This window comes from Pteropus medius, unplaced genomic scaffold (genome assembly GCF_902729225.1).
Source record: "Pteropus medius unplaced genomic scaffold, Ma_sr-lr_union100, whole genome shotgun sequence".
NCBI lineage: Eukaryota > Metazoa > Chordata > Mammalia > Chiroptera > Pteropodidae > Pteropus > Pteropus medius.
Window position 1 is genome coordinate 7,002,551 of NW_024346667.1, and position 17,692 is coordinate 7,020,242.

The 17,692-nt window shown below is 38.3% G+C and overlaps 1 protein-coding gene across 11 annotated transcripts in view; it reads right to left on the bottom strand.

The window, feature by feature from the left end:
- The window catches only part of FHIP1A (FHF complex subunit HOOK interacting protein 1A), a 208,576-nt gene that overhangs the window by 162,553 nt on the left and 28,331 nt on the right, over positions 1-17,692 (bottom strand). For 2 of the 11 annotated variants that reach the window (XM_039875967.1, XM_039875961.1), the window contains one exon: positions 1,915-2,086. The exons of 8 other annotated variants lie outside the window; for them this stretch is intronic. The gene's annotated coding sequence lies outside the window, so the exon portion shown is untranslated. Of the gene's footprint in view, positions 1-1,914; positions 2,087-9,157; positions 9,177-17,692 lie in introns of those variants that run through there. One more of the 11 variants, XM_039875968.1, reaches the window with a different exon arrangement.

Sequence of the window (17,692 nt, forward strand, 5' to 3'; positions counted from 1 at the left end):
GAATTTTTTCCGATGTCTTTTCTATAAAAAATGATCATGATTTTTTTCTACTTATATTTAGTAAGGTGAATGCCATTAATAAATGTTATACTACTGAACCCTTCCTGCATGCCTAAAATAATCTTCACTTCTTACGACATATTATCCTTTTAATGTGTGCAAAGTACATATTAAACATGTTATCTCACTCGATTTTCTAAGCAAACCTACAAGGCGAGTAGTACTATCATGGCTGCCCCGGTCCTCCTCACTGTACTCAGCTCTCCTTGCTGCTTCTCAAACACACTTAGCTTGCTCTCACCTCAGGCACTATACTACGCCTGCCAGTCTTGCTCTTTCCTGAGATCCTCTATCCCTAGATAGCCTCATATGTCATTCCTCTCTCCATTAATGTCTCCACTGACTTGTCACCTCCAACAGACACTTTCCCTGTCTACCCCACATCAAATAGAAAGAAAATGCCTTCCAATCTTGTCACTCTACCCCGACCGTTTTGTTTTTGTTTGTAGTGCTGTCGCCACCTAACATGTATTTACTGTTTATTGATTTCTATTCTATTGCCCCTCATAGAACGTAAGCACCATTAGAGCAGGGGTTTTATCTCTGTTCGCTGCTCACTTTGCGGCACCAAGAATGCCTAGGCCTGGCACATAGAAATTACTTAATATTCGTTCAATGAATAAATGGGTAAGTGATGAATGAATACCCATCTTATAGACAAGAAAACTGAAGCTTAAAGAGATTAAGTAAATAAAATCACGCAGTAGCAGAGCTGAAACTAAAACCCAATTCTAACTTTCAATTCTCTACCCTTAACGATGAAAACAAATGACAGATGATTTTAGGCCATATAAAATACTTAGAATCTTACAAATACTAAAGTACAAGTTAGCGACTCCACTAAAAGTCAGCAGAAAACTGTATAGATAATCCCTGTACAAGGTAAGCAGAAGAATTAGAAGATGGCCTCCAAAGAATTCCTCAGAAATCACGGACATTATATTAAGGCAGCTATGCTCTCTCAATACCCACAAGCCTCACACCACGAAGCTCTGACCTTCATCCGTATGTGTCCTTGGATATCCAGAAGATAAAACTGGATGCTTCTGGGCCGAATGGCCATTAAACATATGTTTACTATGTTTTACTATGTTTACTAAACATATGTTTACCTGGGTTTGAAAAATTATTTGCTCTTTCTTGGTTTCTTTTTAGATTTCAAAAGGCATTTTACAATTAGCTATTCTTCATGTTCTTCCCTTCTTCCACCATTGGGATACCTTCTTGAATCAACTTTAGACTAAAAATAAAATTTTACAAATCTCCATTTCTGACATTAAAAAGTATCTTCAATTTTTTTTTCCAGAATTCAGTCAAACCCTGTATTTTAGAACTGTGGAACTGATTCGACACTGCAATGTGTCAAATTTGATTCCATCAATGGAAAGCATAATGAGCAAAGATTGAGCTAGTCAGGCATAACTAAATGTTTTGAACCTGTGAATTTAAAAGGCAAGGTTCATTTATGTTATTGCTAGATAGTAAATAAAATCATTTTCCAACATTTCACTATCAAATTACAGTAATTTCTCCACCAGCGCACACCTGAGGAATGCCACAAAAGGCCTTTTCTAACCGTTTGTTCTATTGTTGCTCATAATCTCCTAAATATTTCTCTAGGTGGCTTCTATTCAAAGGCAAATGGAAGGCAGTAAAATTTGTGGAGAATGTATTCAACTGCTTAAAATACATCAACCAAAAGATAAAAAGATTTTAGAGCTATATAATGAATTGTGAAATTATATCTCCTTCACTACATCTTCGGTTTCAATAATAGTTAACAAAACTGACAGACTGGTCAAGTTCCAAATCACCTACTGTACAGAGACCAACTCTTCCATCTCAAATTCTCACCTTGGTCAAGGCCAGAGTAAACGCCTGTCCTTCACATTTTTACACAATAGTCACTTTGTAGGCCACAAATACAAGCTCTCACATCAGAGGGAGGAGGAAGCAAATTCCAATGCACTGGACAAATTTCCGCTCTCTGGAACCAGTTTATTGATTGTTCCCTTGATTTTCTTGGCTGTCAAGATAGTGAAAGGAGGAAACGAACCTTTCTATGAAACTGTAAAGCGTAACCAGATACATTTGACCTTTAAGCAATTCACATGGAGAAAGGTAAAATAAAACTCCCTTAATAGGTTTAAAATTTAGCTATGGAAATCATATGCTAGCACTTCACCAATACATTCCAAGTTTTTAATAAGATTAGTAAAGTGAAGTCAATTGAAGTCAATTTTTATATTTCACAGGCCCAAAATAAGATACTAAAGAATTTTGAAAAGTAACATTTAAAAGATACTTTAATAAATTAATGGAAAAAATGATAATTGTGCCAGTCCAGAAATGCCTTCTAATAGGAAAGTGAGAATGTCTAAAGAGCATTAATCATTAAAAAGAAGTCTTAAATTTTTTTTAATTAGCATTGAGAAAAATTCACCTTAATAAAACTCAGCTTAACACAAGAAAATAATTTATTCACATTACATAACACCATGTTATTTTTAGTCCTTTCTCTAAGAATTCTAGAGATCTTTATATTGTCCACTTAATCCTTCACTTACCAGTATAAAAGGAAAAGGCATGTAAACATGCAAGAGACTTTAACAAAAAAGAGATAGAAAGTGTCAGGAAATTTCAAAGCAAAGAAAACAGGAAGTACACTCTTTTTTTGGCTTGGGGTTTTGGAGGAGATGGGACTACGACATACAATAAAAACAGAAATACATGTAATGTAGGACTGGCTTAAGTAAGCAAACTGATGTGAGTTTGCTGGCCAACAGTCTTGCCACAGATTTGCAGGAAAAATAAGCTTGGCAGTTTTGCAGTATGCACTCCAAACTTTGAAAAGACCTTTTTTTATATCAACTGTAATATCAAGTTATATCAAGCACATGTTTTATAATTCTAACAAACAGACTAACATCGGGCATCACCACTTATATTACTGTCTGAATCTTAGAAGCAAGACATGTTCAGAAGCATGAAGTAGGCTGACAAAATTCTAACTTTCATATGAAATCTCTAACAGAAAACATGAGGACAATGAAGTAAGAAAAGTTGCTACAAAAAAATACTGCAAAAGGAAAAGATTCCACTATTTTCAGAGGCAGGCTCAAAAAGGGAAGAACAGTAAACATCCTTTGCTGTTACAAGGCGCCTTGTAAATGTCTCTATTAATATTCGTTTACGTTTTTATCCCCATAAGAGGCTATGATCTCCCTGAAGTCAAGCACCTGACTTTGTATCATCCTAGCCTATCAGCCACTGAATTCAAATAAATGAACCAAGCGTTCAGTCAGTTAACCTTTCTTAAATTCTCTAGACAAAAAAATATTCATGGTATTTGTGTTGTGTAAATTTTATCTCAATTAAAAAAATACCCCCCAAAATCATGGTCTGAAACATACATTAAAAGCCAGCTGACAGGAAAAGTGTTTAATTACTAAGGAAAAGCTATTTTGAAGTCAGAACCTAAGTCATTGGACTCTAATGCAAGGGTGATATGTTTTACAACAAACAATAAGACCTATAATCACATAGGTATTTCCTAACCTACACATGTCCAGTCCTCAACTGTTCAGACATGTGAATACACAATCTCAAAACACCCACCGAGTTATGCAAGTTTCTGGGTCAGCTGCTTGGTATCCTGTTAAAACTGACTTACCTGCTTTATTTAGATGCAAACGGATTCTTTAATACTAGATTCCACCATAGGAAGCATATATGAAGAGTGCTCTTAATTTTTTTTATGAGAAAAAAATACACTAAAGTTGGGGGCGGGGGGAAGGAATGATGTCAGAAGAAATCTAGAGCTAAAAAAAACTTCAAGGAACCCCAGAGGACTACCTTATTTCAGGCCCCTTCCTAGCCTCAAGTGTTTGAATCTATTTTGCTTCTTCCAAGAAATGTAAAGACCACCGCTGGGTGGAGGGCTGATAGGTATGTGGCACTGGGGCTCCTGGACCAAGCACAGCCCCTCATCCCCCTTGATGTCCTCTGCATCTGCACCCATTGGTTACCCTGATAGAGAAGCAACAAAAAAATCCGATTCAAGTAAAAATGTGATCCTTGTCATCATGCTCTGACTTTGAAAGGTCAAGTCCACACCAGCCAGCATTTGAGGTAATTAACATTATACCCATTGTCTTTGCTCCACAAATTAAAATCCTGGAGCAAAAACGCAGTGTGGCCACAGGCCAAAGAAAGAAACAAAAACTACAGTAGAAGGATGCAGAAGGCAAATGTATTATTTCAATTATCTAGTCTAAAGTAATACTGGCATCAGAGCTTTCACGTGATCCATCAGGTTTCACTAGACAGACTATAAAAAGGTGGGGCAGGAACTCTCTTCTCTTTATTCTCGTTATTGTTCAACAAATCACCGATGTACAAATGCTAAAATTTAACAGATATTTTATATTCCCACCCCCCAAAAAAAGTCTAAATGGCAATAATATACATAATCAAACCTCTGATTTGTTGACAGAAAGAGCCACCATTCCACTCCCTAATGCCTTTTCTACCTGCCGAACCTCAGGGACTGAAAGAAGTGACTGCCATCTTCATGTCCTTTGCAGTGACTCTACTGAAGTAAAAGAGTTATTCGGGTCAGAATAAGAATCTTTATAAAAAGTTTTCTAAGCACAAATATTTCTTTTAGAAAATGCTCTGTCTCCAAGCCCTTTAGATGCCAGACTGCTTTAACACACTACTGACTCACAGGCACGATGCATTTGCAAAATAAAAGTTAAATATCCACGTCTACAGCTTTCTTTTCTACACTATTAAATAAAAAGTACAAGTAGAATAAGTGAGTCACTGACCTCTGGCTTGAACACAAAAGGAATTACCCTGCCACATATTACTTAAAAATGCAAAGCGCTATCTCAAGTTAATTTGTCACTTGGAGAAATCGCTGTGCTTTTATGATGAGAATTCATTTATGAGAAGCTCTTAGTACAGTTTTCCCCTTAACCTTCTCAATTTATCTTACATTTGCTACTCTTCCACAGCAAACTTTTATGTGCAATTTTAAGGCTGCGTAATGTAAGGCACAAGGGCACTCGTCTTTGAAATACAAAGAACAATCTAATGAAAATGAGGTGATGCTACCAGCTGCCAATGACTTGCTCTCTCCTGACCCAACATGCTAAAAAATATGATTGGTTAGGGTTTTCTATGATCTTTCTAGAGAAAAGAGGGGCTGGAGCCAGCTTTTATTTGACTGTGGAGAGATACATCTATAAAAATTTGTTTAAAAATCTCCAGCTAAAATAAAGAACAGTACAAAATAAATCCACAATTTTAACATGATCCATTTCCTTTAGAGAATAATTATTTTAGGCCATTTAAACAACCAGTCTTTAATCACAACAAACTTTTAAGATGTCTCCAGGCATCATTCAAGTATATTTGGAAGTCACCAGAGCATGAACTAGTGGGAGTGTCCAATGCTTTCAGATGACAGGCAAACCTGGTGATACTGTTTCATACTTTTTTTCTAAGCTTCGGTGTCATCAAGTATAAATAGGGATAATATCCTCTGCTTTGTATACTTTGCAGAATGGAGTTTTTAAAATCCAGGTGAAACTACTGGATAAACACAAAAGTACGCACCCTTCCCACCACCATACACAGAAGGCATGACTACACAAGTTCAAGAACCAGACTTACTCTACTTAATTAATATACAATAACATCTGAGGAGACCACAGGTTGAAATATGATTGCCAATCGCCTTGGAAGCTCTTCCATCTCTAATGGCTACGAATCGTGTGAAGATTTTTTTAAAACTGTTATCATAAAGCGGTAATTAATCAGCTTTTCCCTCGAGGGTTGGGGGCATAGTTCCTCTGCAGAATCCGATGAAAACTATGGGCCCTCTGCTCACAAAAAATCATATCCATAAATACAAGCAAAACTTATTTCTTTGATATTGAGGGTGATTTTTGAATCTTCTGGTAAGAATCTCCAGCTACAGGCTACTGAGTGATGGCCTAGTTCATCAGAAAGATACAAAAGGAAAAGAAGTAGTTTGTCATAATAACGTGGATGGTCCATGGTTACATAAGTGCTACACTTAGGAAAGCCTCCCTCACACTCTCCCTGGGAACGTGAAGCTGAAAGGTCTACCATCCTGGGTTACCTCTGCAGTGTTCAGGTAAACGAGGCACGAAATCACTTCCTTTCATAAACAACCTGACTTTCAACTAACACCTAAAAATAGTGTTCATGTACACCCAGCGGGCTGCTCCAGAATTTCCACATAAAAGGGACAAAGGGGTAGTAATCTAATTGGGAGGCAGAGCTAGGGTATTTGCTCTGAAGATAAAGTTGCTTAGGATCTCACATAAGATTGAGAAAACATTAAATTTCCTTAGCAAAGCAAGAAGAGTGCTATAGGAGGAGGAATGAGCAGCCAACCATGGCACCGTCACTGTGTTCTCAGGCTTTAACGAACAGCAAAGTTGCCCAGAAGGCTTGTTAAATACCAGTTGCTGGACTCCATCATCAAAGTTTGATTCAGCAGGTCTGGGGTAGGGGATTTTGCTGCTGCTGCTGCTGGTTAGGGGACCACACTTTGAGAAGCACTGATCTAAACAATTAGAGCCTATCCCATGTGGGACATTACAATTTCTTATGCACATTCAGTCACAGTCTCATCTCGATGCCATACTCATCATGAACTTAAAATACCAGCACCACTCTGTCACTCAAGTCTGCTTCTTACCTGTGGTACCTAACAGTGCACACATGTTGGGCTGAACATTTGCAACACACAAGAATAAGCTTCTTGATGACTCCTTGGTGAGTGTCTATAGAAGATTCACATACAGAAATGCAGAGGAAAAACTCTGAGCAGTTCTGCTTTAAAGTTTTACCCTCAGGAAGCAATAAACAGCAAATTGGTGCTAGGAAGATTTGCTTACAACTTAGGAAAACACCCATTACTCCAGGGCTGTGGTTTTCAAATTGAGCCCCAGATGCTATATCCAGACACCTCAAGGGTTGTGGTCAGGCAGGGAGTCAAGAGATGATTAGGCTTTGGCCTCCTTTTTCAGTCCCTCTGATTTACATATTGGCATAAATTATATTTATTAGTGGTTTTACTGTCCCTTCGACAGAAAGAAAGTTTAAAGAACCCTGGATTTGATCACCTCTCAGAATCCTGTCATTTCCATGATTCTATTAAACACAGCAATCAAAGATTAAGTGGCGCATTAGAAAAAATAAAAAGATCGAACTGGCCCAGGAGGCTGACCAAACACTAAAAATAGCATCGGAATGAGTGGTTAGCAGTCATATCACATTTGTGTCTGGTATGAAGGTCTGGGTGTCACACACAAGAGCTTCCAAACACATTGAGGGCAGCAACTAAACCTCTGCAAATAGAATATAAAAAACAGACAGGCACCAGTGGTAATTATAAACTTCCCTGTCAAGTGGACACCTTGTAGAAACCAGGTCTTTTCAGTAAGAGCCATGGTGATACTGTGATATAGAGCAAGATGCTACATTCTGAGGATTGTTATCAACAAGGCCATCTACCAAATTGATAAAACTTTTCTTTATGACACATTGGTAAGCTACCAGGCAACTTATGCATAAAGTACTGGGGTCATTACTGCAGTCCACACTGGACTGCAAAACAGAGCCAGGGGTGGTAGGAGGTGGGGTGGAGAAATCATGGTGTTTGGGGGAGATGAATTGCATGTCTTTTATTATGCATTAACTTAGAAGTGACCCATAATTCCAGTATTCAAAACCATCTTCAAGGGGTAAATGAGGAAATGGAACCTTCTAAATTGGGGAGCCATCCTTTCTTGGGATGTTAAAACTGTATGCAATGATTAGTTGCCCTATTATGAAATGGAAGATATGGGTTTGGCATTTTTAAAAAGGGGGAGGGATAGTAAGAGCATCTTCGAAGCCACCAGGATCTCATACACACACCATCATCATCCTACTTTCAACCAATCCCAGGGGCTACCTTCTTCGGCTAGGGCAGCACCTATAGGTAGGAAGTAAAAATGGTCTCAATAAGTCAGTACCTTGCAATCCAGTTCTCACAGATGGTCTACAGCATTTCTTCCAAACCAAAGCAGCCGGACCGTCCCCACTCACATCTGTTCTTAGGGACCACGGCGGGTGGAGAGGGCATTAGGCACAGGTATTATGTTTCATTATTTCAATCAACAAAAACGTTTTCGGAGCTCCTTTGGCAATGATGAATAACACACAGTCTGAAATCTCAAAAGGAGTTTACAGGCGCCCTGAAAGAACTACCCTCAGCCAACCAATACTGTAAAGTCATACCTAATGGCACAGGGAACTCGGTTAGAGTCCAAAGTCAAACTCAAGGAAGCAATTACAGTTAAAACTGTCCTTAAAAATTCTCTGAAATTCCTCAGGAAATATACTACATTGCCTCTCGCTAAGTCCAAGATAACCAGCTTTTCCGGCCCTTTGGAAAAGACTATTAGCTCTTCAGGTAAACACCAGATATAGTATCTGGCTTGCATTGTATGAGCCATGCAGTTAAACCCAAATGATCACACTCGAGGAGGAAATGAAATCTCCCTACAAACTGCAGGCTCATATCTCCCATCTTATGTTCACCCTAGGACTATCATATTTCAATTATTATTTCTTGACTTTTTTTCTTGTGGCCAAGTTCATGAATTTAATTCCCATGAGTCAAATATGCATATAGGGACTCCACTGTAATACCACCTACTTAATATTTACCCAAAGACATGTCCAAATGCCACTATTTCTTTGAGTCAACATACTGAGTCCTTTGGAATGCAAACACATAACAGAGAAGGAGTTATATATTAACCTTTCACAAGAGAATGATTTTTTTTTCCAAATTACCTCCAGTTTTCTGAAGAGACTAGAGATACCAGAGAATGAGCAGGTAACTTTTGGCAGAAAGAAAGAAAAAAAATCAAGAAAGATCCAGAATATGAAATACATTCCCAGCAAATTTTCCTATGTGGCAAATTGGGCCCCATCAGGGAACAATGTGAATCCATGGTGCACCCAGAACTAGAGGAAGCAAGAGAGAGATTCTAATGACACATACCCAAAGTTCTTCATGGTCAGTCCTACCCTCGTACAGTACAAAGTAAATCCCATTCCCAAAGTCCTCCAGGTCAGGAACGATTCAAGAAAAAGAGATAGGCCTATTAGGCTACGCTGACTTGACTCAACTGGATTACTCAGTTATTACACACTCCCAGCTGTTATTGTCTTCCACCCGCTTCGAGGTCACACAAACTGCTGTGGCCCCAAACATACCCCCAGAGGCTAATATATCTCCCACATTTTCCATACTTATTCCCTCACACAGTCATAAACATGAGTGCCACGCCCACCATACCTCAGCCTGCTGAGCACACCAACAAAGTGAGCCTGACCCCTTGCTAGGGAACCTGGCCTCTCTTATTCCCAGAGGTGCAGGCATACATTACTCTAGTAAACACAAATGGTTTCTCAGGAAACCAAGAACTCTTCCTAAACGACTCTTCACCTCGCCTCTTTTTCAGCCTTTTTTCCTGTGTGGTACTGTAGATTTTACTGGTATCACCCCTGAGCAGGCTCCATTGTTTCCCCTCCTTCATTTTATCACTATTTTTAGCTCACTGGACATCCCTCTCTCTTTTATCTGCTACAAATTCTACCTGCTCTTTATCTGTTTTTCCACAGCCTTCTAATTTTTTTAGTACTTTGCCTTTCATTCTCTGGAGGAACAAGAGGTATACTTACATGCAAAAATGCACAAAAGAAAACTGTTTGTACTAGTCAAATAAACATCATATACATTTTCCTCCACCTACACATTTAAACCCTGTTCCATTCTGGATGCAAATGCTTCAGCAATCCTCCACTCCCCCACGACAGCCTTAAAATCATTCACCTCTTCACTCCCCTCGTGAATTCACTGAATTCCGAATATACTCAGAATTTTTACTTGACCTCAGTCCACACTTATCACCATCTTAAGTTCCTTAGCTGGTATTGAAATTGGAAAATTTTAAGCAGACAATTAAAAAAGACTAGTAAACCTGCTCTTGACAGGACTAGACTTAACTCTAATGAGATAAAATGACAAGTACATGGCTTGCTGCCAAGCCATCATAAACAGTTTAAGAATTAGATTCAAAGTAGCTGATAGAATCTGAAAGAGTGACCTCTATACATTTTATCTTTGCTAGGTTTGCACAATGTTTAAGATATGAAACTCGAAGTATTAAGATACCACTTTAGAAAGACACCTTAAAGTCAAGACTTCGGAAGAGGTGTTGAGGGAGGTTGCCAATATGTAACTATTTTTATCTGTAGCAAATATGAAATATATATGGTTTTCCTAAATTTTATGCTCTGAAACACTTCATTAGTATTTTTTTCTGTCTTCCAGAATAAAATGATTATTTCTTTGCTAAAATGCTTACCTCTCACAAATATTTAAACCTAATAATTAGAAGAATTTAACAGGGGACCTATAAAAACTAATTTAAATTTAAAACATTAATGTTTAATCCAATTTCTGAAAAGTGTCAGTATTCACATTTTCATAATGTATCCTCAAACATCAAAAAGAAATGTCATTTTTATACTAGATACCCACGATTTCAATAAGACACGTTTTCTCATATTAGGGGAAAACTCTTAAAACATGAAAAATCACAGGCATTCAAAAGAGCGGACCTGAGATTCCCTTTATTTTATTTGTCCATAAAATTAAGAGTATCTGTCTTGAAATACAGAAAAATTTAAAAAGCTGAATTTCAAGCTTATGCAAAAGCCATTCCTGACTCCCCACTCCAGCCCCTCCCACCACCACTACCAATCTCAGGAGCAGGTGTGGTGGGGGCAGCTCTACAACGGAGTAGTAACACCTTAAGCCAATCTAGCTTCAATCAATGCTCTGGTTTCCTACTTTAGAAACCACTGTTGCAAACCCAACACTGGCGATAAATGACGGAGATTAACACAGCATGATTACCTCAAACAAGAATTAAAAGAGGCTGAAAAGCAGCAACTAAACCCCAAACTATGTGGCCTTTCACAAGAAGAAGCTGAAGGTAATCTTGTTCACTGAACATAAATCACTTGAGATCTGGCCAAATTCTGAAATGATATTCCAGATGGAAACACTGCAAAGCCTGGAGCTGCTTACATAAGTATTTTCTTCCAACTCTGAAAACAAACTGGACCAGTTTTTCTTGTTGCTTCTAGGAAAGCAACCATTTTAATGAAACAATTCAACAGAAGGGCTTCCCTAGACTCGACCCCCTGCTCCATCTCTGGTCCCACCCCCACCCCCCCCCCAACTTCCGGCAGCTAGGTTTCTTGTTTCCTCCTCCCTCAGTATCTATTTGAAAGTCTTCAGGCTGCAGAAAGCAAAGTCTTTAATCTTAACTTCTCATATATTTTTGTATATTCACATTTTTCAGGACAAAATCAAGATACAGCTCTTTAATTTATATTTATTTATATATATTTTTTATTTTTTATTATTATTTTTTAATTCTCTTTAGGGGCCTGTGAGGTTTACGCAGACAGGCCTCTCAGAGAGTCTGCTGTGTTTCCTAAAGTTCATGTTCACAAGCTGCCAGCTAGGAATAGCTTGGCTTTACTTTTCACTTCTTTGAGTTAAAGTCAATTAGACAGAGAGGCTTTGAGGGCGACACAGTGCAACAAGTCAGTGACTTGTTTGTTTCAAGATGCTGTGTTAACAGCCAAATGTTTTGGTTGTGCTGGTTAATTCAACAACCAAAGGTTTGCCGAGATACTTCCTTTTTGACTCTCTTTGTACTAAATATCACTGGAAATGCCAGTGATCCTGATAGAGATCCACTATGCCCCAGAAAAGCCTCTCTGAAGCGTGTAAGTGGGAGCCTGCTGAGATAACCAAACAAAAGACAGTGGAAAGGTCGGCCCCTCCACCATGAGGAAAACCTCAGTTAAAGTGATGTGTAACAGGAAACCCTGGACTAAATGTCAGACCCCATACATTTCGGTTCTTTATTCTACAGCTCTAGATATTTGCTCACACACAGTTAAGCCAACGCTTAATAACATCCGGGTAGGCCTTACTCACATCTGCCAACACCTACATTACAAGCTCCTACTAAATTTTTATTTAGTCTGATTTTCCACTTCTATATGCTGTACTTACCCCACCCTCCCAACACAGGCACATCTTCTGCACCTCACAGGAACGATTTCTTTCTTTAATCACCTACCTAGTTATCTGGTAAAGACGTTTGAGTCTGTCCACACCACAGCAGACCTGATCCTGCTGTTTCCTCTTCCTCTAGGACCAAGAGCACTGCCCTTTCTCCCAGGCCTGGCGGCTTTCTCCAAGGCCACAGAGCCTGCCAGTGCCAACACTGAGAAGCTTAACCAATGACTATTTTCTTCCTACCCAATGCAATTCAAAGTTCTGTAGCCTAAAATCAAAACATCACAGAGCTCAAGATTCGGAGTTAGGCAAACCTGGCTTTAACTCTGCTACTCACCATCTCTGTACCATGGGCTAATAACCTCTCTAAAGCCCAGTTTTATCTCTAAGATGGGATAATAAGAGTATTTACCTTTATTGTGAAGACAGAATGAGATAATGCCTGTGCCTGGCACAGGGTAGCTCTCAAAAAAAGTTACCTATTTTTTATCATTATACTAGTACTCTACTACTGTTAATTACCACAGGGATAACTGGCATAAACAGATGTAAATTGGTTTGGCTTCAGGCCAAGTTTGGACTATGCCGGGCTGCCACAATATATTTGGTTTTGTTTGTTTTTTTCATTGCCTTTGGAGAGGTAAACATTCTCCAATTTGTCATAGCCCTCATCACTCCTTAGAATTTTATATCCTCATTAAACTGTCGGGCCCCTGAGTTTGTGACACCCCTTCTCCTCTAAACAAAAAGTCTCAGGACCACTTGTGGTTTTTTTTTTTTTTTTAAATGAAGACATTATAGAACTAGGGCAGCTAGATATTATACTAAAAACAACGCATTTTTTAAAACTGTAACAAGGAGCCACCAATTTTCAAAAAGGTTAAAACTTCTAAGTCAGTCAGAAAGCACACATTCTACTTTGTAGTTTTACGAAGTAGGTCGGTAACAACTTCCAAAACACAGAGAATTCATGACACAGATCCTCCACTGTTAGCTTTCCTGGTCTGGCACAAAATGAACAGAGCAAATATAATAGTGGAAGATCAGAAAACACACTCCTAAAGCCAGGCTCTTCCCTAAGTGCAGAAGGCCACTGCCTAGGCAATTTCTCATTCCAAATGCACCTGTCAGAGGTTAAGGTCTTAAATTCACCTATAGCTTTGCATGTACCAAAAAATTTAATTTCCTAACATTTAATATTTTTCTTTTCTTACTTAGCCCACATAGATATTCCATTAATGATTAAAATATGTAACAATTAAGAAATACATGTCTTCTTAACAACATACATCATTTCTGGGGAAAAAAACACTATAAAAAGTACAAGATATTAAACACTATAAGACTGTAAAGATATTTACCTATTACTGAGATTTATTGATGTCATAGAATTAAACAACCACAATTCTCTTTTACTTTTTTTTTTATAAAATCTCCATCTCCTTTTATCATTCCCAAAAGTCTACCTGAAAACATTCATCTTAAAATAAGGTCATTTATTTTCAAATACTCTTAAAAACAAATGGGCTTTTTTCAAGGTTTACAAAGAATTTTCAAAATAACTGCAAAATAAAAGGTAGACAAGGTCAAAATTATCATCACGATAACCAGTACAGTGATTTTATACGACTCCAACTCATATTTATCCTTCATAGAATCTGTATACCCTTGGATCTGAGACTCCGAAATAAATATAATTAAAGTCATTTACAAAGAGAAGAGGAGTAAGGGCATATTCCACAATGTTAATAGTGATTATTTCTAGTTGGAATATAAGTGATTTATTTTTCTCTGTGCGTCTATGTGTGTGTTTCCAAGTCTTCTTGCCCTACAAAAAAATTATTACTTTCATCATCAGATGAAAAATATTTATTTATATATTTTCACAGTACTGTACCTAACTACAATTGGAGCATCAAGGGGGCATTTTCTAAAGGGTTGAGTCCCTTAAGGAGTCAGGAGTCGCTGTGCAGAAAGTCGCTCTCTACAGGGCAGTGCTCATTTCTTTGCTTTTATTTCCTCTTCTGAGAGGTTTAATGACCAGAGTTCCATGGCACTTAAGCTCTGTACCACACAATGCAGTCCTTTCTGCTGCCCGCGAGGCATCCTCTCTAGCGCTCCTTGCTTCTGTCTTACACTCCAGACTACTTTCAACAGAAACTGCATTTTATGTTTGTTTTACAGACCTTTACAGAGCTTAGCAAAGCTCTCTCAACACACAGCAGACTTCTGATATCTATTTGTTAAACATAAATGAAACAACTCATCGATCAATTAATTAACAGTAAAGTCAACTCGGCTTCTTTGCCTTTAGAGGTGGTGCTGTATTTAGTGTAATCACAAAGACTGAGATGTGGTCCCACTGACCGAGATCAGGACTACTGATGTGAAGGCTTTCAGAAAACACTCCAAGCACTGGAAAAGAAGTGGCTTCTCCTTCAATCAGCTATGAACTTCCAAAGAGAAAAGATCGGGGGAGGAGGGAGTGCCGCGTCTCAAGAAAGCAATGGAATTGACACCTGTTCCTTGTATCATTCCCACGAAAAGGCGTGTGATGTTAGTTGTGGACTCCTGATTCAGTTTTACTATCCCAAAGAGATTAATTCAGCAAACAGTATGAGGCAGGAATAGCTGATCCCTGCTAGGGGATGACGTGCCTGCCTTCAATGACAGCAGTGATGAGCTCAGTTTACAAAGCCTATGAAGCACTGGCAGAGTTTTCAGGGTTCTTAGACAAAGCACTATTATTACAGTGATGTTGAAGACTGGCTAATAATAGAAGAAACATCCTTATATTCTTTGGCTTCAATAGCTTTAATTATACTTACTGTGAATTCTCAAACCAGTGGGGGTACAAACTGCACAAAGAAAAATATGAGTTGCGTGCATAAAATTAATGCTATGAGGAGGTGATGCTGTCAGTGCTGTGAACTTGTGGTTGTTTAACCAAGCTGCTTCCAAGCCAAACGATCAGTTGTACAAACTGGAGTTCAGAATGGCCGAACGTGGTGAGGGGGACTAGGATACGACCTGACAATGAAATTGGGTGGCCATCTGTCCTGAACCACAGTAAAGAATGATTTTTGTTTTGCCACCAAGAATTGCTGTTGAAATGAAGGGAAATCCACACAAGTAGACAAAGGGGTGGGGGGGTGGGCGCAGAAACACCCACATAAAATGTTCCATTTCCAAAAACAAACTAAAGTTAAGGGATATAATTACAAATATTCCTCACTCAACTCGACTCTATAATCTTTCAGGCAGTTATAATGCAATATTTACGGTTAAACATAAAACTCTTTCATGATTTCAAAATGTCCTTCAGAAGCACCTGTGCATTTCCCAGGATTCTTGTGTTTTTCTACAACCTCTGCTTGAGATTTCTGAAGCCTAATATGCCTAACTTGCTGTTTTCTTCACTGGACTCTGATTGTTAGGCACATGAGTGTTTCATACAAATAGCTATAAACACTTAGGAAAATGAGAACTTGCCCTGAGGAAAAAGTAACAAATTCACCAGCCTCTTTAGTTCTGCAAAAGAGCTATTTCAGAGTCTTTGTACTGAAAAATACCTAAATTGTGGCCTATCTGGTCTTGTATCACATCAGCAGACAAAAAGTTACCTATAGGAAGAATGTTCCTGGCCCATATAGAAAAAAAAAGTGGCCACCAGTCTCTCACACCAATAACTCAAGTGCTTCCTGGTGAGCCTCCAAGGTGATACCTGAATCAAGAGGCATATAAATGCCATTTCACAACCCTTTGATAACTGACTCTCTTTGACTTAACCCAGTGATAATTAAGAGCTATATCTGACCATCTCTTTCTTCCAACAAAATCAAAAGTGCACTGCATTATCACTGAAAGTCTTGATACTTAGTAATACCATGCACACTATCAAAAACAAAACAAACAAAACAAAACAAAACAGAAAATAACAAATGTTGATGAGGATGTAGAGAAACTGGAACTCTTGTGCATTCCTGATGGGAATGTAAAGTGGTGCAGCCACTATGGAAAACAATATAGTGCTTCCTCATAAAATTAAGTAGTAATTAATAGAATAACTGTATGATCCAACAAATCCACTTCTAGATACATACTCGAAAGAATTGAAAGCAAGCTCTTGAAGAGAGATTTGTACACACATATTCACAGCAACATTATTCACAACAGCCAAAAGGTGGAAGCAACTCAATTGTCCATCAGTGGATGAACTGATAAACAAAATGTGACATATACGTACAATAGAATATTATTCAGTCATAAAAAGGAAGTTCGGACACATGGTACAACATGGATGAACCATGAGACATTATGCAAAGTGAAATAAACCAGTCACAAAAGAACAAATACTGTATGATTTCACATATATGAGGTACTTAGAGTAGTCAAATTTGTAGAAACAGAAAGTATAATGGTGGTTGCCAAGGGCTAGAAAGAATGAGGTCTTAGTTTTGCAAGATGACTAAAGTCCTGGAAATGGATGGTGGTGATGGCTGCACAACGATGCGAATGTGCTTAATGCCACTGAACTGTACACTTAAAAATGGCTGAAATGGTAAAATTTATGTCATGTATTACATTAGTTTGCTAGAGCTACCATTACAAAGTACCACAGACAGGGTGGTTGAAACAACAGAAATTAATTTCCTCACAATTCTAGAGGCTAAAGGGTGAGAAATCAAGACGTGAGCAGGGCTGGTTTCTTCTGAAGCCTCTCTCCATGGCTTGTCGGTGTTTACCTTCTCCCTCTGTCTTTATATGGTCTAACTTCTGTGTGTCCTAATCTGTGTCCTAATCTCCACTTCTCATAAGGACACCAGTCACACTGGATTAGGAACCACCCTAATGACCTCATTTTAACTTTACCTTTTTAAAGACCCCGTCTCCAAACACAGTCACATTCTGAGGTACTGGAGGTTAGGGCTTCCACATAGGAATTTGAGGGGATACAATTCAGCCTATAACATGTATATTTTACCACAATTTTTAAAAAATAACAAAATAAATGGGAGCAGGCAAAGGAAAAAGAACAGCCTGTGGGAAGGCTCTGAGGAAGGCAAAGGATGGTGATTAGAGGAAATGAAAGAAGGCCCGTGAGGCTGCCACAAAGGGGAAGGTGATAGCTAGTATTATGAACGGAAGATAAATGAAAATAAAATCCTTGAAATTCCTTCCAAAATCTACAAAAACTTTAAAAAAAAAAAGGTAAACCTCTTAAAAGAATATTCATGGCAAAAAATAAGCAGCTTATGCAAAAGAAGTATTGCTAGGTATTAGCATATATCAGTAATTAACTTTTCAAAGCCAGCTTCTGGACTCGAAAACACATACACCACTTTGGAGTGTCATCACTGCACTTTCGTTAGAGTCCGAACTGTTCCAAAAAGTTACTTTTCCAGCCTTGGGTTTTTTTTAATTATTATC